The 14820-nt window shown below is 32.1% G+C and overlaps 1 protein-coding gene, 1 long non-coding RNA gene and 1 pseudogene across 4 annotated transcripts in view; all 3 read right to left on the reverse strand.

Annotated features, from left to right (window-relative positions):
• Positions 1–14820, reverse strand: part of LOC128161729 (uncharacterized) — a 75817-nt gene that overhangs the window by 47197 nt on the left and 13800 nt on the right. The window lies entirely within an intron of this gene.
• Positions 2123–7096, reverse strand: LOC128161732 (uncharacterized; annotated as a pseudogene).
• Positions 7959–14361, reverse strand: LOC128161733 (uncharacterized). 3 transcript variants are annotated; one of them, XR_008240402.1, is made up of 4 exons: positions 12483–14361; positions 11022–11232; positions 9013–9105; positions 7959–7995 (listed from the first exon to the last, which is right to left on the reverse strand). It is a non-coding gene; the product is annotated as an uncharacterized LOC128161733 (long non-coding RNA). The 3 variants fall into 3 exon arrangements; XR_008240401.1 differs by lacking the exon at positions 7959–7995 and adding an exon at positions 8383–8421; XR_008240403.1 differs by lacking the exons at positions 7959–7995; positions 9013–9105 and adding an exon at positions 9534–9561 and having other exon boundaries at positions 12483–14352.

Consider the following 14820-nt stretch of genomic DNA (forward strand, 5'->3'; position numbering starts at 1 on the left):
GTCTTCAAGATTCAAATAACTTTACATGTGTTTTAATTTTTCAATATATCTTGTCCTTAAAAAAATACAGCAAAAATGGTCTCCTTAATATTTTGTTACTCTCTCATAAGGCTTAAGGAGACCGTGCATATATTTTCATATATATTTTTTATGGCTTAAGTAGACCATTCTTTTTTCCCATAATGTTCATGATTTGCAAGTGCTCTATCATTTTTTATCGCCACGCAACATAGAATTAAGATATAATGCAAGGTCACTGTGTACATGTGCATGTATATGTAAGCTTTGTTAATATCTCACATAGTTGATGGTGTGGACTTTTAATATTCATATATGGTCATTTAGAGGTCTGTGGAATGGCAATAATCTCACATCTGTTTTAATTTTTCATTACTATTAGCCCTTAAAAATATACTATATTGTCCCTCTAATATGTTGCTACTGTCTTATGCGGCTATGGGATACCGATAATACATTTTTATTAATATTACTTAATTAGGGTCTAGGTAGACCATTATTTTTTTTACCATAACATTCGTGATTTGCAAGCCCTTTAATTTTCACTGTCCTGTTTTTTTTCGCATGACACGAAATTTGCGAAAATGGGGAAAATATGTAGCATTTTAAATTTGTGTCCTTACTGAAGATTATCTTCTCAATTCAATCCATTCTACATGTATCCTAATGTGTTTTAGAATTTCACATTAATAAATGAAAAAAAAAAAACATTTCAAGTTCATGAACAAACTTTACTAATCATCAAAACTAATTTCAAATAGATTTCATTTATAATTTATGGACCAGGGTGTAAACATTAGTTCAATTTTGAAAGTTTAAACAATTAATCATTTCAAATTTATTAATAGAGCAATCATTTCCATTCAAAATTCAGTGTACATAACATGTCCATTATTTTGGTGAACTTGCAGTTCAATTACAACAGTTTCATTTTTTTCTGTGCAACAAAATCATGTACATGTATGTAAGGATCTGTAAATTTATGAAATCAAAATATTCATAATCTATTTTCAACCTTCATATTTCAAATTTCATACATTTCAAGAAAATCAAGCTTTTAAAATTGATTTACTTAATATTCTTCATAATTCATATATAACAATAAAAAAAGGTGATCAAAGATCACGTTTTGAATGAACCATTCATTAATAAATGTTAATGAATAACATTGATAATAAGTACACATGTAAGAAATTGACAAAGTTTAAAAGTTACTCTGGGAGCAAAAATGACTGATCAAATGCATGGCATAAAAAATTTTAAAGGACGAACAGGATTATGCAGCTAAAAAAAAACCAAAATTTTCAAACATAAAGACATTAGGATGTCGTCTGCAATACATATCACGTTTAGGGGCCACTTTCTTGCCTTATAAGAAACAAAGGTAATCACAGATTACAAAGCACCGAGACGAGGCATCACCTTTATAAAGCATCACCTTTAGAGACCACCTTTATCATATTACCTGAAAATCATAGTTAATGATCTTGGATATCTATGGATACTGTTTCGAAACAATATCATATTACTATATCATATGTTAAAAAATTGGATAATAATCATATGTTCATTTCATATATTAATATACACACATATAATAATAAAAATAAAATACTGTAATAAATAATGATGCAATATGATATTGTAACATATGATATGACATAGTGTCATGTTAAATACATTATTGCATTTGATCACATAATACAATATCATAATATATGATACAATGTCATATCACATAATACATCACAATTTTGTAACACATTATATTATATTGTATACTTAAGTATGATATTGTATGATATTATAACATATTTGATACATAATATGATATTGTATCATAAGATACAATATAACTTGATTCAACATTGTATCAAATCATATGATACAATATCATGTGATACAGTAATATATTATATAATACAATATCACTTTATACAATATCGTATCATATGTTACAATATTATATATTCCAATATCAAATAATACTATTTCATGTGATAAAATAATATATTATATAAACCAATATCATTTTATACAATATCAAATCATGTGATAAGATATTATATATTACAATACAATATTGTATCATATTATACCATATTAAATATGGCAATATAATATGAAACAATAGCATGTGATAAAATAGTATATAATACATTATCATTTTATACAACATTGCATCATAATAAAAAATACTTTACATTACAATATAATGATACAATATCATATCATAATGCACAAAAATATTGATACAATATCCTACTAACTTTTTATAATATAATATATGATATAACATTGTATCATATAAAACAATAGTGTATCAAATCTGACAATACTATATCATATGAATCATGTTATATCATTTAACAACAAACACATCTATCAATCAGGTTAGAGTGAGGTAGGATATTCTTTTTAAACATCCTTGATAATAGAGATCAGGATCTGAAACTGAAGCAACCTCTATGATTCATTTATATTATAGTTAAATTAACTATGCAAGCTATTGTCTATAAATCATGTGACCTGTTCCAAAATAACTAAACCTCATCCAGCATCCAAAACCTATGACTCAGATTCGGCATTCAAGCCTGCCAGATGCATCAGTATCATAAGACGCATCATCAATTCAAGTTTGGTTAAGTTAGGACCAGTCATTACTAAGATATATTTTTTAGCATCCTTGATTATGAAGATCAGGCTCTGCATCTGAAGCTACCTTTGCAATCCATTTATATTATAGTTAAATCAACTATGCAAGTTTGAAATAGTACTAAATAAATTTAATATATGACCTGTTCCAAAAAACATAACCTCATCCAGCATCCGAAACCTATGGCTAAGATTCAGCATACAAGCCTTTCAGGTGCATCAGTATCTTAAGATGCATCATCCATGCAAGTTTGGATCAGTAGTTATTTAGAAATTGCTATCAAAGGCCACCTGCACCAAAAACTTTAACCTGTTCCAAAAACCTTAACCTCCAGCATCTAAAATTCATTGCCCAGATTCAGCATCCAAGGTTTTCAAGTTCATAAAAAGGTCCAGATGCATCATCCATGCAAGTTTGGTGAAGATAGGACAAGAAATAACTAAGATAAAGGACCTGCAACAAAAACTTTTACCAGGTCCGGACGCCGACGCCAGCAGTATAGCATAAGTTCCCCCGAACCTCGTCTCGGTGAGCTAAAAATAAATTATCATACATGCTCTACGTCTTGTTGTTACATTACAGTTACATTATAAGTAAAATGATGAGATTCATGTTTGCTTTTTCATTGATTTCATTTCATTCAATTTTTTAAATGTCCTAAGTCTTGTTGTTTTTCTCTCGTTGAAGATTTTAGATCTAATCTTCAAAAATTTGGTCCTCTCATCAAGCCGTTCCAATGAATACATTTCATGTTTTTCCAAAAACTCCTGGATTTCTCTTTTACCTTGAAAAGATTTTAAAAATAATATGAACAATCAGAATTATTATATTGTTACATATTCATGTAAAAAGGATAATACCTATGTATAGATTCAAGGCGTACCATACTCTGTATGGTTTTTGCTTCCACTACTTCTTGCTGAATATTTTGATTTTCATAAATACATTCATGCTCGAACTACATTCATCCACTTATATGTCAAGATTATCTGTTTTGAAATGCCCCCTCTACCGCTTTAGGCTTCAATACACAACCCAAAATAGAAAGCCTATAGGGATTTTGCATTGCATCGGCCATGAAATAGCCTGGATGACATAATTGAAAAATTGTATGAGGTATTTCAAGTGGGTTCCGAATGGTGAAAAGATGTAAACATTTCACATTATAAATCTCCATGAGAAATTTGTTTCTATTCCTGTAACGGTCACCTGAGTAGCATATAACCCATACACAAACTTGTCGAGGAGTCTCATATATGCATTTAATTAATTAGGTTTTATTCTGGAGTAGAAAAATTATAAATTAGTAATGACGGCCACCTCCCTGCCTGAAATCTTTCAAAAAGAACTGTGAAACCTACAATTTTGGCAAAAAACTTAAAAGATCGGGTCTACAAAATCATGAATTCAGTTTCCTTTCAGGTGTGTGGGAGTAAAAAGGATAATTTTTTAACATTATATGCAATAACACCTATACATCCATTTTGGCCCTGCCCTACTAGAGTTAAAACCCATACTCCAGGGGACATGAAAATTAAAATTTCAGTAGAGGACTTCCTGGTAAACATAATTATAGGTCAGTTTTTTATACAGATGTGTGAGAATAGAGAAGAAAATGTTATAACATTATATGCATTAACACTATATTGCCTCCCCCCCCCCCCCCTCATGTCCTGAACCCCTGACCCAGGGGCCATGAATTTTACAATTTAGGTAGAGGAGTTAGTGGACATCGTAACCATGTATTCAGTTTTTTGCCCACATGTGTGGGAGTAGAGATGAAGATTTTTTAAGATTTAAAACATTTTACTATATGGCCATATTGGCCCCACCCTAGAGCCTGAACCCCTGACCCGGGGGTCATAAATTTCACAATTTTGGTAGAGGGCTTCATGGACTTTATAACCAGATATATATATATTTATATGGGAGTAGAAAAGAAGATTTTCTCAGATTTAATACATTTTTACTATATGGCCATATTGGCCCCACCCTAGAGCCTGAACCCCTGACCCAGGGGTCATGAATTTCACAATATGGACATCATAATCATGCATTTAATTTTAACAAATATATATGGGGTAGAGAAGAAGATTTTCTAAGATTAAATACATATATACTATATGGCCATACTGGCCCCATTCTAGAGCCTGAACCCCTGACCCAGGGGCCATGAATTTCACAATTTAAGTAGAGGGCTTCATGGACATTATAACTATGCAACCAGTTTTTTTCCTAACATGTGTGGGAATAGAGAAGAATATTTTTTAAAATTTTGCTCTTTTTTGCAAATTTGGCCCCACATGTGGCGCCCCGGGGGTAGTAGAGCCATGAATTTTACAATATAGATTCCTCTCACCATAGAGATGCCTCACATCAAAAATGGTTATAATCAGCCCTGTAGTTTTTAAGAAGAAGTTAAAAATGTAAAATTGTTAAGGCACGATGCACGATAACGGACGAAAACGGATTGCAATAAACTCAGGTGACCTAAAAATTGCTAATTCATCAAATTGTGGATAGATAGACCAAGCATCAAAGATATATCACCTGAGCTGCTTTCAGTCTTCTTGGCTGCAACTGGGCTTGCAAGAACTTTAGTTCCATTATCATCTTCGATCTCAAAGAAGCACTCTGTAATAACAATATCATGAATATCTTACTTTGCAAATACTAAGGACAGGCATGCATAAAACATAATGAAAAGAGAAAACATTATGGATGGGTTTTAATTATTAAATGATGCAAATCAATGTACCATTGTCATCTTAAATAAAGAAATAAAATTATTGAGAAAAGTTTTTATCATTTCAATAATATGACTTCTATTACCCCCCCCCCCCCCCCCCACCACTACCACACACAGATTCACACAAATAAAAAAAAAGACTGATCACCTTGTGGTGTAACATCCGATGCATTTGCATTTCCACTCTCGCAGGGTTTGGACATCAAATCTTCTTCAGCCACATGTGATTCAGGTGCTGTACTTGGACCTTTAGGATTGTGCACATGTAACTCCGACACTCACCCTTTTAGATAAAATTTCAAAAATGTATACAAATACAAAAATTATTTAATGAAGAAAAAAAAAAAAGAAATACATACACAGTGATTTACCACACTAAAGCACTGCCCATATGCAAATGTGGGGGTATTTTACCCAGTTTTAAGCTTAAGTGTAAATTTTCCCTTACATGTAAATAATCCCTTTTACAGTATTGAAAGTGGTACTCAGCAAATGTAATTAAACACTTTACATTTTCATTACTATCTGAACATTTCTTGAAAGTCAAATGGAATTGTGCACTACAGCCTCTGTCACAAGTCACAAGGAAATAACTCCATCTATACATTGTCATTCAAAAGCCAGAAGCCTAACACCTAGCTGCAATAATGTAGCCCTCTCCTGTTTTTTTTTTTTGTTTTTTTTGGGGGGGAGGGGGGGGGGGAGTAAACATCAGTTATAAAAAATCGGAGAGAGGGCTACATTGTTGCAGCTACATATGTATGACTAACCTATTATCAAACAAGAAAAACATTCACAAAATAGATTGAAACAAACCTATCAAGTTGACTTCTTTCATCACAGGAACTGAGAGAGGGAAAACAATGGTATGGAACTGCAAAAGATCAAAGAATCGTTATTGCATAAATAAAGTTTAAAACAAGAAATCTTTTAAAGAAACAGTTGCCCCTTTTGTGGCTTTATCAATCTTAAAATGATTACTTTCTTTCACAAGTCAAAATTAATTATTCTTACTAGACTTTGACCCGTGCGTGCACGGGTTGACATTGCATATGATATCGGACATTCACTTCATCGACGCACCGTATTGTTTACAGTTACATAACCAAGCTTTAAGCCTACAATAATGCTATTAATTTCACTACACTCTGCTTAGTTATAATAATCTGACAGGAATGCCTCCCATATACCCGTAATGTAGCAGAAAATTGCAGAATCGCTCCGAATTGATTTTTGAGAAAAATAATGAAGTTGTATTGAAAATAACAGTCAAATTATTTAACAAACCATTCTGAGGCTGTAAATACTTTTCATCTAAATATTTAATTCATATTATTGAAGGATTCAACACTTTTTTGCTCGCTTCAAAGTTACACACCATGTTGATATTCGGATCTCTTGGGATTTTACTCTAACACAGTGTATTTATATTTAGGAATATTATTACATATAGGAGAATTGATTACATCCATTACATTCCACTCATATCATGGAAATCAAATGCATTATCACAGCATTAGGGAGACCAGACAAACATGTTAATTGTTATACATAATAACGTTGCAACTTTGATTCTAATTCATTTACTTTGTTCAAAATGCTCACTGTTTTCTCTGAGGTTCAAGATGTCCTGTTTTTCCATTGCGTTGCGGCTAGCTCTCAATAAATCTGTGGCGGACTCTGTATAAAAGTACTAATATATTGTATTGTAAATACAAGCTTCAACATTTACTTTTTAAATCATTGCAAATTTTATTCCTTATGACTAATTAAAATAAATATTACAAATATATTACCGGTACATCCATTACATTCCACTCATATCATGGAAATCAAATACATTATCCCAGCATTAAGGAGACCAAGCCCCAGGATCACATAATAACATTGCAACATTTAGTTTAATTCATTCACCTTGTTCAAAATACTCAGTGTTTACTCTGTGGGTCAAGATGTCCCGTTTTCCCATCGTGTTGCGGCTAGATCTCAATGAATTTGGGGTGGACTCTGTAAAAAGTACCAATATATTGTATTGCAATTTCAAGTCTCTAAGTTTACTTCTTTATATCATTGCTAAGTTTATTCCTGATGATTTATAAAAATAAATATAACAAATATATTAAATCCATTATATTCCACTAATATCATGGAAATCTAATGCATTATCACAGCATTATGGAGACCAGACAAACAATTTTTTATACTTTCATGTTAAATGTTAAATACTGAAATCTGATTGGTTTAGACGCAGTTGGTAATCCGTTCTATTACCCTCAGCGTTAGCAACACACTTGGCAATTGGTAACACAACGAACTGTTACATGCGCTTAAATTATGAGCGTACGGTTTGTCGTAGAATTTACTTCATTTCTAAATAAAAGCAGTAAAATTTTCTTTAGAAATAAGACATTCAGTAAAATAAAATGAATAGTGCCTTTTTGGGAGGGTATCTATTGAAATTGACACCCCTCGAAAACCATTGTCAACCTCCGCTCACTGCTTTACCTTAGGGTCAAGCTGTCCTGTTTTTCAATTGTGTTGCAGCTAGATCTCAATGAAACTGGGGTGGGCTCTGTAAAAAAGTACCAATATATTGTATCATAAATGCATGCTTCTAAGTTTACTTCTTTATCTCTTTGCAAAACTTATTCCTAATGACTTATACATGTACTTATAAGTATAACAAATATATTACATCCATTACATTCCACTCATATCATGGAAATCAAATGCATTATCACAGCATTAGGGAGACCAAGCCCCAAGATCACGAGCAATCTTAGACTTGAGTAGTAAATTGTACACTGTCAGTGGCGTAGCTACCATGTATGCTTATATGCCTTAGCATGCACATCATTTGGGGAAAAAAATCAGTAAAAAAATAAATACTAGTAAAGAAAAAAAAAATATAAAAAAAGAATTCAAGTATTAAGGTCCATACTTAGTTATTCCATCAGCCCGTTTCCGTCACTCGGTCCTACTTTATCCGAAATCAATGCTAAACAAAGACGTATTAAGCACCAAATATAGCCACACAATATGGTCTTATTGTACCATATTAAAGAAACAGTACACAATGCATGTACCTAAAAAGGCAAATATTTATTTTGCAGTTGAACTTAGTTTTACACATTTTAAATTTCCCCGATAGAATATCACAGCTTTATTGAGATATTCATTACCATAAACTATGTGAAAATGAACTTAAGAAAAAAAGCTTTGAGTGGGTCAAAGGCAAATGTCAAAAAAAAATTCTTCTTTTAACTTTTAATAAGTTTTGTGATTTTATTTTATGCCTAAACTATAACCAAAACAATTTTAACTGCCTAAAAATAGGCTTAAATAGTAAGCATTCCTTTCAATTTCTGCTTTAATTTTTGGTGTTAAAAATCGTCAGAATCCATGACCTTCCGGGGGCTTTCGCCCCCTGGGCTTTGTCCTGGACCCACTGGGGGCCTCATGGTGGCCCCCACACCCCCTGCCATTTTAAGCATGCACTTCGTTTCAGGTCTAGCTACCCCACTGACTGTATTAATGTTTCTTGCTTAAAAACATAATAACATTGCAACATTGAATTTAATTCATTTACCTGCTTCAAAATGCTCACTGTTTTCTCTGAGGGTCAAGATGCCCTGTTTTTCCATTGTGTTGCGGCTAGCTCTCAATGAATTTGGGGTGGACTCTGTAAAAATACCAATATATTGTATTGTAAATACAAGCTTCTACGTTTACTTTTTTTAAATCATTGCAAATTTTATTCCTAATGATTAAACAAAATAAATATAACTGTTACAAATATATTACATCCAGTACATTCCACTTATATCATGTAAATCTAATGCATTATCACAGCATTAGGGAGACCATGCAGATCAACATGTAGATTGTTATACACAACTACATTTCAAAGTATATCTAGTTAATATAAATGGATTTACTTTAGTCTGAATTAAAATGACTGGGCTCTCAGCCTCTTGTTCTTTCAGGTATTTTTTGCAAAGTGAAAATGGACTGCAGATGCAAAATTATTCTTTAAATAATAACATTACCCAAAACCTTCTTATTTTCATCTGATTCAGAATCAGAACTTGGCGAGTAGTTCGATACACTAATGGGTCAGAATTCACATCAGAGGGAACTGAAAGAAATTAAAACAATATAGAAAATTTTCTTTCATAAACATTCATCAATTATTAGTTGATTAGTTTAGTTAACAGACCACTGACTAAATCAAACTTTTCAGCCATGATACAAAAACAAGACTGTACCAATATTCAGTGAAAAATGAATTCCAATTCAGATTGATGCTTAAATTAACTAACCTACCAAATCTGATAATTCTATGTAAATGTATATTTTTCAAGAAGTACATTCTGTAAACAATTTGCAAAATATACATATTTACTACAGAAAAAGATTTTGTAATTTATCTAACAAAAAACAATTTTGTTCTGCAAAGGAGACTCTCCGATTCACAATGCACAATGACTTATATTAATAGCTTTTTGTTGGCATGGATGTTAGCGCGAGTGGGTCATGATGTGGGAAGAAGTTGGGGTGACTGGAGAAAACCCACGTGTCCAAGCAGGCGACCAATGTACCCTATCATATACAACAACTGTCGATCATGGGGATTAAACTTGGGTCGCAGTGGTGATAAGCAGGTGCATTGTCCACTGCACAACTGGACACCTCTTTCAAGCTTTTAATTTAATAGTGCTTGATAATGAAAACAAAATAAATCTATTCAGGTCAGCACAAGAACCGTATATAATGTTAAAATTGAAAGAAAATCAAACAACTATAAACAAAATAAAGTGAAATTAAACCTAACAAAACCATTACCAAAATCAATAGGATCACAGCCTTTTCTGAAATCAATCAAAACTAGTACCGGTAAAAACATGTACCGGTACATGAACAGGGGCTAGTGTTGTCACGATGATTGAATTTCAATCAATGATCAGTTGAAAAGGTTGTCGATTTATCATAATCGATTTTAGATTTTATAATCAATTATACTCAGTCTGGGTTTATTACATTAATAATATACCTATCATTTTGTTTTCTAATCTGTATTGAATGAAATGAAAACTGTTGTGAGCTGGGGGTTTTCTTCAATCTCAAAAGATGTGTAACATTCTACCTAATAAAAATACAGCAAAAGTCTTATAAGCTTTTAAAAGGAAGTGAAAATAGCACTTATATATTTTAGATTATACATAGCATAAAATTTAGTGCCCCATATTATTGAATTTAATATAATTTGTTACCGATTCGATTATTGACTGATCATCAGATGGCAAGAGACAACCAATTCTGCTGATTAATTGATCACGATTTTTAACCTATTTAACAACACTAACAGAAGTTTTAGGCTTGTTTTTCAATAAAAACATATAAATTATCTATTCTGATACTTTTTAAATTCTTGAGAAAAACCTATTTTTTAGATTAGTTTAAAACAAATCAATGTACGAAAAAATGCAAAAACAAAACCAAAGCCAGATAACAAGATATTCAAAGCCTGATTGTAAATCACTAAACTCTCTCTTAATAATTATTTTTTGTGTATAATTAATCCAACCATTTTCCTACCTTGCTGCGCCACCGCAAGCTTTTCCCATCACAACCATAGTCATATACATGAAGTATCTCTTCCCCAACCACAATGTCTCTCTTAGCAAACAATCATAGGTATTCCCTTCCATTAAACACTCTGAGTTTATGGTGGAGTTTGCATCGTCCTTGCCATCATTTACAAACTGGCAGATACATGTATGGTTGTTCACTCCTGACAGCATCAATACTACAGTGTACATAAAAAGAAATCAAACCTTAAATAAGAAGCATATAATTACTGGTATTTTTGCTTGACTTAATTAGAATTGTTTATAGTTATTTCTAGAAACATTACTGCCATACATAAATGTTAAAATATTACATTTAACTGCAGGTCTGTATCTCCTGGTCTGAAAAAAAAATTTGGATAAACTTTGCTTCAATTTTTTTTTTCACATCAGGAGCTACATACCTCCAGCTTCATGTAAATATGTATAAATCGTATTACCAAAGTTCTTTTCCATTATATTTATAGATAAATATTTTGTTTTCTGTGCTTGTCTTCAATCTCTCCTCCCCATCCTGTCCTTTTAATGTTTCTCCTGTAGGAGAAAATCTCCACTGACATGACTGGTTGTGCTAATAACTCCAAAACCTACATTAAAACCACAAGCACCTGTGTGAAAGCATTGTTTATATGCAAAGAAAACTTTTGAATTCATAAACATCTACATTAAGCCCCATTCACAATTGGCGTACGAGCACTTTACAACTCTTTGCGATCGGAATGTTTTAGATTCGCACGAGCTCTCTCATATATTGCATGAGGTCTCGCATTTGTTGCATGCGTTTTAGTGCTTGCATCAAGTCTCCTGAAAAATTGTGGACATGCACACTATTCAGACGCGACTGAATGCGATCCAAATCATCGCAGTGCAATGCACGAACAATATATAGTACGAACATTTTACAACATTTTGTATACTCGCAAGAGTGCAGGTGCATGATTTTTAAAGGTCATAAGATGAATCGCTGCTGTAGAGAGAGAGAGAGAGAGAGAGAGAGAGAGAGAGAGAGAGAGAGAGAGAGAGAGTTGAATGTGATAATAGTCTACCATATATCATATGTGCATGTTCTAGTGAGAACATACATTAAATTGGTAAACAACAAAATATTTACAACCATCGACCATTTCTAATGCTATCATGTATGAAACATGTCATGTTATTCTAATAAATCAACAATTACAGGGGGAAGGGCGCCCCGGGTGCGCATAAACATTAAAATTAATACAAGTATCAAAAAGTAGTTTTAAAAGTGTTGCTACATTGGTCATGCTTCTGGATTGAATGTTCTTGAGAGCACATTGTGCACAACGCTGTGTAATCAAGACATACATGTTTTGCCTGGTCAACAGATCACACTCAGCCCAACGGGAATCTGCAGACACATTGTTTACATTATTATTAATCATCAAAAGCCAAAAATTTTACAAACCTGATAATATCCGAAAAGCCAAACGAGAGTGATACTATGATGTCACATTTGTAAATGTGGGTCACAACTGTAAATGTGGGGTGAGCATCCCGGTTGTAAACATGGAGGCCTGACTATCTTACCTATAATAAGTCAATTCGTACATAGAATAGTCGGCTATCTTTCCACTATACAAGTGAAAAAGAGCAACTGATCTTAATTTGCTTTTAATTCATTTAGGTAACAAGGGGTACATGTACATATATCTACATTACGTACATAATTAATTTAAAACAATATTACTGGTACATATAACTGTAATATAGAAAATTCTTCATGTCGATCTATTTACATAAAGCGACATTCTTCGGTTAACTTTTCTGTCCATTTTCAATAAACTAGCTATATAATTACAGGGATTTTTCAGCCTTTTTTATTTTGAAAATGCCAATTTTTTTGGAATTGGGAAAATTGTATCGACAATTTCATGCAGTTGGGAGAAATCATATGTTGCATACATCATGATTTCTGAATTTATTATCATAATGGAAAATCAAAGAGCTAGACTTTAATTGAATAGAATCTAATTAACTTCACAATATAGATATATGTATAATATTCCTATATTTAGTTATTAGAACAAGTCTTTTTCCCTGAAATAAACACCTTCAACACTGGTCATAAAAGTATTACATTATTAAGAATTTATCAACATCCCCTTTTAAATTGAGAATGTATTTTTCTGTTTGAAATATTTCATAACATTTACCTTTTACTTTTATATCAGTCTAGTGTGTGTAAAAAAAAAACATGTACCATTTACAGTACTGTACTGTATACCACAAAATAACGATGTTTTAGAAAAACAGAGGAAAATCGGATTAAAAGTTGGCGATGTTTACAGCATGTTTTGAAACTTTTATGACTGCAGTTTTGCTAAATGGGTTTAATCATTTGTTAATACTGAACATTTATGGACATTCTGGTTATTTTACGAAGTATTTTTTGATAAGAAATAAACATAAGAACTATTTACCAGTTGGGGAAAAATACTGCTATACTAATTAAATTGGGATCATAATTTGGACAGCTGCTGAAGTGAACTTATTTCCAATTGGGAATGGGGACGACTTTTGCTCTGGAGAAGGTACTGATAAATCCTTGAATTACATATTACATCAAACGTACAGTGGAAATGAAAATCATGCTTTTATTGTTAACTTCGTTTCGAATGTCCTCGAAGATTAATCAACATTTGGTGTAAAATAGTCAAGTTGCACACATTATCGCCCTATTTTATTTGAATATTTAAAAAAAAACTTCATAAAAACATTACTTTGTTCAATTGTAGTAGGATTATCAAAAGTACTTACCATAAAATGGCTTTGATTCCTAAAAGGCAACACGCTGGCGTTAAAAGGTCCATTATTTTAACCCGAGACGTTCCGAGAGTACTCGGAACAAATGGCGGAGAGCACTTGCCAAATGTTCAAACATGGTCAAGAAATTAACGACTTTTTTTCTAGTTAGGCTTTATACATAAAAAGTGAAAACGTATTTTGAAAACAAGTTCATTTAGAATAATTAAAGGCTAAACAAATTATATATGTTAGATTTTTTGCAATATTGCAAGTTTTCGTTGGTCTCCTAAATGCAGAAAAATAGTCATTGCTAATTATACGATGGAGGCAGATTGAATTCCTTTTTACGAAAAAATATAGACAAAAGGCAACTATTGGATGTCAAATAATAGACACATTGATGCATTTTAGGCAAAGACACACCGTTCGTTCATTTAAAGATAAGCCAATTACATTTTAGACAAGGTCAAAATAATACGGAGACCAAAATATGTCTCCCTAATCTACTGGTCTCCCTAATAAAGATAAAATAATACAATCGGTCTACCAAATGCATAATTCAGGTATATATATATATATATATATATATATATATATATATATATATATATATATATATATATATATATATGTATGTATATATATATATATATATATATATAAATATATATATATATATATATATATATATATATATATATATATATATATATATATATATATATATATGTCAATTTGAGAGTTATTGCAGTGTTTGTGCTTGTTATATATGAGTGTATCTCTGCAATGTGTATTGTTCCGATCCTCTCAAGTTGTCGTTTAACTGTATTCCACGTGTATCTCAAGCGACTGTGTAGTGCGCGGCCAGCGCGCTAGGTTTCGTTCGTCATCGAAAGCAAGATTTTTGTCTTGCCTATATGGCCGAGTGGGGAGCGCGGTGGCCGCTCACTGCTAGGAGAATGGGTTCCAGAGGTCGTGAGTTCAAGCCTCGGTCGGGG

The sequence above is a fragment of the Crassostrea angulata genome, chromosome 8 (assembly GCF_025612915.1).
Source record: "Crassostrea angulata isolate pt1a10 chromosome 8, ASM2561291v2, whole genome shotgun sequence".
NCBI classification, from domain to species: domain Eukaryota; kingdom Metazoa; phylum Mollusca; class Bivalvia; order Ostreida; family Ostreidae; genus Magallana; species Magallana angulata.